The sequence below is a fragment of the Cryptomeria japonica genome, chromosome 5 (genome assembly GCF_030272615.1).
Source record: "Cryptomeria japonica chromosome 5, Sugi_1.0, whole genome shotgun sequence".
Taxonomy (NCBI): domain Eukaryota; kingdom Viridiplantae; phylum Streptophyta; class Pinopsida; order Cupressales; family Cupressaceae; genus Cryptomeria; species Cryptomeria japonica.
The window spans coordinates 99,494,070-99,501,942 of NC_081409.1; positions in this window are offsets into that span (position 1 = coordinate 99,494,070).

Genomic DNA, 7,873 nt, shown 5'->3' on the forward strand with positions numbered 1-7,873 from the left:
GTGTTATGGATGGTTGGTTAATTATGTTGTAATTTATGTTTATGCAACTGTTACATCTGCTATTCTGGTATTTGGTTTATGCCTTCTAGTAGAAGGTTTTGTGAGCTTAAAGTTTTATAATCTGTTGACAACTGATTCACCACCCCCCCTCTCAGTTGTCTATTGGTTATCCTAACAACTCCATCATGAGGGACGAGAGCTTATGGGCATCCGAGAATCTTATTCTTCATTTGGTTGGGCAGATAAAACACCTGGGTCATATGTCTGTCATCTGGTTTGCGAGAGGAGGTTATCCAGGTCAAACAAAGACGAAACATTCGGAGACAGAGGAAATCAGATATTCCAGATAAATTTTATGTAATAGTTAAAGATGTATAATTTATCTTATTGTGAAAGACCAGAATGGTCATCTGTAAAAAATATGTAAAAGACCTACTAGGTCACATGATGTAATGCGACAGGAAGTCGCCATGCAATGTAACTAACAATAGAAAGAAGAGAAAAGGCTACTAACATACTAACCCACTAACATGCATGATTTACTTTCTGTAGTTTAGTTTATCTTTTCTGCATGCAAGCATGGTTGTGTTTAATTTTCAATTAGTTGATTTAATTATGGTTTATGCAATTAATTAATGTTCATGCACACTTTATTTATTTTACTTTTACTGCATGCATATTTAGTTTCACATGTTAGACATGAATTGCATAGATGTTAAGTTCCCTTATTTATTATTTACATGTCAGTTAACATAAACATCATATGTGCATTAATGACAATTTAACTTTAATTGTAACTGTGAGTATGCATGGAAGATCTCTAACACATATATGTACCATGTAAGGGTACGTATGAATGATTCATAAAGTTATGATCTAGCTTAAGGCTATACCTAATGAGAATTTATAATTCTTAAATGATTGAATTTTGTCTTTGAATTTTGAATATCAAAATCATCTTTACATGAGGTATTGATATTTTTGAATGAGCTAAATATAGTGCAAGTGTGTATAAGAACATGTCATGAATATTGGTGAGAAATTCATAACAACTTGGCCAACTTATCAAACTAATCAGCTATGGTAAGCACAGGTATGTGTGCATTAATGTGATTTTTAGAGTTATAGAAATCATGCAAATTTATCTACTTGCATAAGCATTGGGTCAAGAAATTCTTGTTTGGACAAGGAGTAATATTTTGAGTATTTTATGTCATTAATATGGACTAATGTTTTGGTGTTGTTCCTCTGAGTGTAATCGATGGAACGATGCATCAAAAGAAGAGAACATTGTCGGAGAAGAGGTAGCCTAGATTTATGAAATTGAATGGTAGTAATGGGATACACACACTCAGAATTTTTCATTGAAATGATTATTTTATGAATGTGCATGTTTGCATGTGTGCTATCATGGAATTTATATTGCATTTAGTTGATAAAAAGGTATTTTTTATGTTTAATATGAGCAATGTTAAGTTGTTTTGGATATGATGATAAAATCTCCAATGATACATGGGATGATGCATGTTTTTAGGGGAGAAGTATGTCACATCCCTTATTATTTTCAATTTATTATTAAACTGATTATGTTTGATTTTTAATATTTATTCAATATATATTTATTGATTAACCAGGTAAGACTACAATTCAAGTTGTATTCTTTTCATAACCCGGTCCAATAGAATTCCCGAACAAACCAGTGTAATGTCCATTCGACTTATCAATATCGGTTTGTGTCTAGAACATTGATCACCCCCTTTTAATCAAAGATTCATAAACTTTCTGAAAGATATGAAATACGTAAGTGAATAAATTAATTATTGTTTGATACTTTAAAATTTAAAGAATGTTCTATCATGCACTTAGAAGTCTATGTGGAAGTAATAAAAGGTCTGCAATTGTCTTGCATCTTTCTTCTTAAACATGTAAATCCTCTTCATCACACGAGAGAAAAAAAGGGCTTTAGTTGTTGGGAATGTGAAGTCCAATGGTCACATGACCCTTCGCGTTCTCCCAACTGTTCATTTCATATCTGAATATGATTATATAATGGTTGTGTGTAGCCCATGTATTTGGGAGTTGATTAATAGAAGTTATACCCTGCTTTGAGTGTGGATGTAGGCATATTTGTCGAACCATGATAAATCGTGTGTTATCTCTTCTTATTGCTTTTTTGTTTTTGTTATTGTTTTCTCTGCTCTTTCTAATCTTTACAATTGGTATCAGAGCCATGTTGGCTTGTGCAGAGATGGAGGAAGAAGGAGAAGGTAAAACTTATAACTTCTATGGCAGTTTTACGTTTCATGTAAAACTATGCTTCAAGCGCCGCGTACATTGGTGGGATGGCTAGAAGAAAGAGGGGGACTCAGTTGAAGAGGAGAATCCAACGAAAGGAAAGGATGTTGGGATTCTTATTTTCTCTCCCCTTGAGCCAGCCTTGGCACTTATTGGCCAAACTGTTAATGGTCGGGAAGTTGTTGGCATTCGTGTGGTGAAGGTTGAACGCCATGATAGTCCCTGTATAGACGCTGGAATTTCTAAGCTGAAAGATGTTGAAAAAGTGGTTGTTGTTGAAGAGGATGAACTCAAGAGATTGCAGGAGGAAGAGTGTACGCCATTGGAAACCCAAGCTGAATCTGCTGCTGACTCCCAGGATGAGGAGGGTGCAGATTGGAGTGAGGTAGCAAGGCAAGGAGGCCTAGGAGAAATTTTGGCTTCGGAGAGCTCTGCAGATGGCATGGCCTTGGCGAAAATAAAGAGGCACTCCCATAATGATGACAACCTTTGTGTAGATAATTTCATAGAAGCCTATGAGCCTATGGATTTAGATGACATAGTAAATGATAAAAGTCAGTTTTCTTGTTTGAAGCAAAAGCGACCATTGACAGGAGCAGAGGACAATGGGCATCGCTCCAAGCGGTTTCAAGCATCACATGGAGTGAATGAAAATGTTATTGAATCTGTTAATGCTTATTCTAATGGAGAAGGAGATGTGTTATCTCGACCAGAATGCATTAACATTCACCAACCTGATTGGATGGATGTGGATGATAGTGCCAACATCGATAATGAACAACCTAAGGGTGAGAGAACTCGAGCTCGTGATAATAATCTGATGGAGTTGTTTGATGATGAAAATAATGCCATTGTTTTGTTCCTTGTAAGGTCTGAGTTTTATGTTTGGTTATTAGAAACCAGTAATTGTGAATCGATAGTTATTCTATTACGGGGGAGTTCAGGTGATGGTGATGAAGAAATGTATTTTAAACTGGGACAAAGTGGTGTTTCGGTTTTTGGCATAATGGGTGAGTTTGTGCCTGATAGAGTTTTTAACTCTGCTTTGATTTGGAAAAGGCTGATTCGAAGTGTATGTGAACAAGAGTTCGCAAAGCTAAAATCTACAGGCTGGTTTTAATGTGAATTTCAAAAATAGAAGCAGGGATGCTAGTGCATGGCTATGCTAGTTGGCCTTCACGAGGGAGATTGTTGGGAATGTGAAGTCCAATGGTCACATGACCCTTCACGTTCTCCAAACTATTCATTTCATATCTGAATATGATTATATAATGGTTGTGTGTAGCCCATTTATTTGGGAGTTGATTAATAGAAGTTATTCCCTGCTTTGAGTGTGGATGTAGGCATATTTGCCGAACCACGATAAATCGTGTTGTCTCTTTTTATTGCTTTTTTGTTTCTGTTATTGTTTTCTCTGCTCTTTCTAATCTTTACATTAGTAATATGGTTTAAGTTGTTCATGGAAAACTAATAAATAAGCACATCTTTAAACATTTTCTTTTCAAAAAGAATGCTTCTAGTTACTTAAAAACTAAAATATTTAAGAACAACATGCTCTCTTTAAAATAATGATTTACTTTTTAAAAACAATAATAATAATAAAGGAATGCAATAGATGGTTAAATTTTTTTTTTTTTAAATTAGTAAATATGTAATTTTAATTCAAAATTCACTTTCAATATTTTTAAGTTGTGAATTTGTTTTTTTGTGTGAATGTTAACGTTTCTTTTAGAAGATAGAAATTTTAAAAAGGTTTTATGTGAATTAATTTTTGTTTTAGTTTTTTATTTGGAGTATGTATAAACACATATGATATTATTAATATGCATCAATGATTTATGAATATTGGAAAGTAATATGGAACAATAGAAATAAATGAAAAATTTATATTAAACATTAGTATATTTGTTATGATGGTTGACTAATGGATATGGAGACTTTAGGTGAAGAATTGAAGTCTTAAACTAGTATCTTTTAGCATTGATAAGATGTTAAATTTTGCTTCCCTTACTAATGACATTTGACTCGCTAAATTTAGTCTATAATACCTTTTATTAAACAATGTGATTGAATTAGATTTCAAATCTTTAAGGGGATATCAAGTAGATATTGTTGTCCATAATTCACCTGAATACCTTTGAGTGCTTTGTTTACTTAATGTTTGAAGATTTCTAGTTTGAAGAAAGATGAAACTAACTTATGATTATGTGTACAATATATACTGAAGTGTGATCTTTTTTTTCTTTTTTTTCATGATTGATTAAAAGGTATGTTGAAGTTACTTCTCAGAAACACTAGCCATGATGTGCTCTCCTTAGAAGTCTCATGTAATTAATTATTATTAGTAGAATAATGTGAGTGTATTGATTTTATGTGAGAGAAAATCATCAATTACAAAAGAATGGATGCATTCTTGTGTTTCTTGTGTGTTTGAGATGGAACTAAGATCTTCGAAATGATTTTGGATAGTTAAGCAAGGATTGTTGATCCTGTCTTTTCATGTGCCTTATATGCATCTTATATGTCATGTCATCATTACATTAGTGTAGAACATAGATATATCATGTTAGTCGCACAATTTCATTACTCCTGCTAGTATCATATTTCTAGTCTTCTTCATGTTGGGGTTGGGTATCTTTCGTGTCATGAAAGATTCTGGGGAAGTGTAACTACTTCGTGGTAGGGTGGAAACGCGCTCCGACAATGTTCTCACCCATGATGTGTTCAAGGGATCTATGGATGTCGAATTTTCTTGTCAGGGTGGTCATTATGATTTGATCCTTGTACATTTATTGTATTTTACCTTGTGCTCTATTACAAAGGTGTATGTTTCCTTATGTTTTATCTTTTAACAACTTATGTACTTCAAATTTTATATGTCAAAATATGTAATTTCATGTCTCTAACCTTTTTATATCTAGACACGTGGCAATGATATATTCTTAATTATGTGTATTTTGTGAATTATGTTATTTTGAAATTTGGTGGTCTTTACAGAACCAATGCTTATGCTTGAAGAGAGAAGCAAATTCTGATTTTTTCTTTTGTTTTGTATACCATTAGAAACCATCTTGACTGTTGTTTTCCTAATTTATTTTCTAGAAAACTCTTCTATCAAACTAATGGTTTCCAATCCCCTTTCTCAAGACTTACAGAGCTTTGAAAGTTTGCACATATTCCTATCTCCACCTACCATATATGAAATAATCCCCCTCTTCTAATTGAATGGAGGTGACAATTAAACACTCATGGAATTTGATAGATTGATCTTGCAGAGTTATCCCTCTGATCTTCCCAACAAAATTCGGGCAATTGGAGATAATACCACATAGAGGGTCCCTGAGGGTTTTCCTGAGAAAATTGAATATATTGCTTGGAAATCTTTATCTTGGATAGAATAAACTATGTTCTTCTTAATGTTCTCAGAGAATTTATGGAACACCAAACACACAATATCAAAGTATTTAATTTCTATCACCGTAAAAATATCTAAACCTTCTTTCCATTCAATAAATGAGAAGTGTTGTTAAGGAAAAGATAGTTGAAAGGGGTCTGGTTCAAATTGATCTAGAATAATAGAGTATGGAGGATATTGACAATCAGAAATGGAGTGATCTGATAAATGACAAATGCTACAGATTGAGCTTGGCTCTTCATAAAATATTTTTTGTTCCCATAGTCTATTTTTGGAGTGGATTTGTAATAATAATGGAAAATACTTTGTATTGTCCATAATAAGACAAATATGAACTAGGAGATTCAGGTTATCAAAGAAGGTCATATCATTTTGATAAATATTCCCTCTGTTTCCAATAGATTCTAAAACGTCAATCTCCTTATATTCTATTGGAAGGCTATGTAATTGAATCCACATTGGAATGAATTTTATGGTAGCAAATGTAGGATTAAAATTAGGATTCAAAGCTTATATATGAAAACTTGATCGTTCGCAGAACTAATACTTTATTCTAAGCACTGAATCTCTCCTTTATTTAGAATTAAATATTACAACAAAGAGTCCCTACCCTTGATCTATAAAGAAAACATCATTAACACCAACCCAATTTTCTTCTACCCATTTAAATAATGATTTCTTATCTAGAGAAACATTCCAGAAATTACATGTCAAAGCTCATTGTCGAAGATCCCGAATCGATGTAGATAATATTTCTAATGAAAAAGTGATCCTCAATTCCTCATTCATGTCTAATTTCCTCTGAGGCTTTTCCGGTGATGATGCTTTTCCCAACTGAGATCTTCAAGCCGCTTCTTCTGAGGAATTTTCCTTCATCCATTATGTTTCCAAAGATGATGCATCTCCCATCAATGGGATCGGATCTAATGATGCCTCTTCCAACAGAGAGTTATGGTCCTTTGGCACCCGTAGATTCCTTCTTGGAGGGTTCCAAGGTTTGTTTTTACTAAGAAATATGTTTCTGGGTCTTCTCCTCAATGGTCCTTTCTTAGTTTTAGGACTTTCCTGAGAGATTGAACAAGCCCTATGGACTATAGGAATGTTGTTTGGAAATAATACAAGAATAGTTGCCTTTCCATTATTCCAAGACTTGTGAGAATAATTCCATGGAGGAAAGGATTTATATTTGAATTCTTTCCTTAAATAATTTTCATCTTGAATCTTGGCACTTGTTTTCCATGGCCCTAACTCTATCTTGTTTGTCAAAAACCTTAAAACATCATTCCTTTCTATAGAAATTTGCCAAAAATCTAAAGGCCAACACTTCTTTGGCAAGGGGGGGTTGAATGGGTTCCCCAAAGACATGGTTGAATGTTGTTTGGTAAAGATACTAGAACCCTTTCATTGTTGCCAAAATTTCTATTTTTCCCATCTTTTTTGTTCTTGAGCTTGACTCCTTGCTAACCATGTCTTTCCTAAAGCTTCTTTTTTCTACACCAGTATACTTATTTGCAACCTTACCAGGGATCTAGCCCCCGCAAAGCCTCGCCAACTAAGATCCTCCCTGTGAAAACCGCTCTGCATATTGTATTCCAATATATTTTTAATATTTTTTATTAAACTCTTCATCAAAGAAAAATACTATTAAGACTACATTATTGTTATGTTAATTAATAATATTAGTTTGAAATAATTATGATGTTAACTTATTGCATGATGTAGATAAGATAGAGTTGAGTGATTAGTTAAACTCAGAGTGAGTGGTAGTTGAGAGGTGGATGTGATGATATAACTAGTAATAAATAATTAAACAAATAATAATAAAATGTTTTTTTCTTTTCATGCATCTAAGTGTCACAAACATCTAATTAAATGTAGACGTTTTTACATCCATATGTAAGTGTAATATGTCTTAGGATAATGATTCACATGGGTGAACAAAATTGTTATCCAAGGTCTACAATATCTTTACAAAAAAATTCTACCACATCAATGTGACAATTTAAAAATCTCATTTATCCTTGAAATCGTTAACATATTTTTAATTCTCAAAATCTAACTAAATTCTATATTTAAAGTTATTTTGTTTTTGTATTTTTAAATTATCATGAGATTGATATTTTTTTAATTATTTACCTTTCAATTACAAAATATCAGATTTCG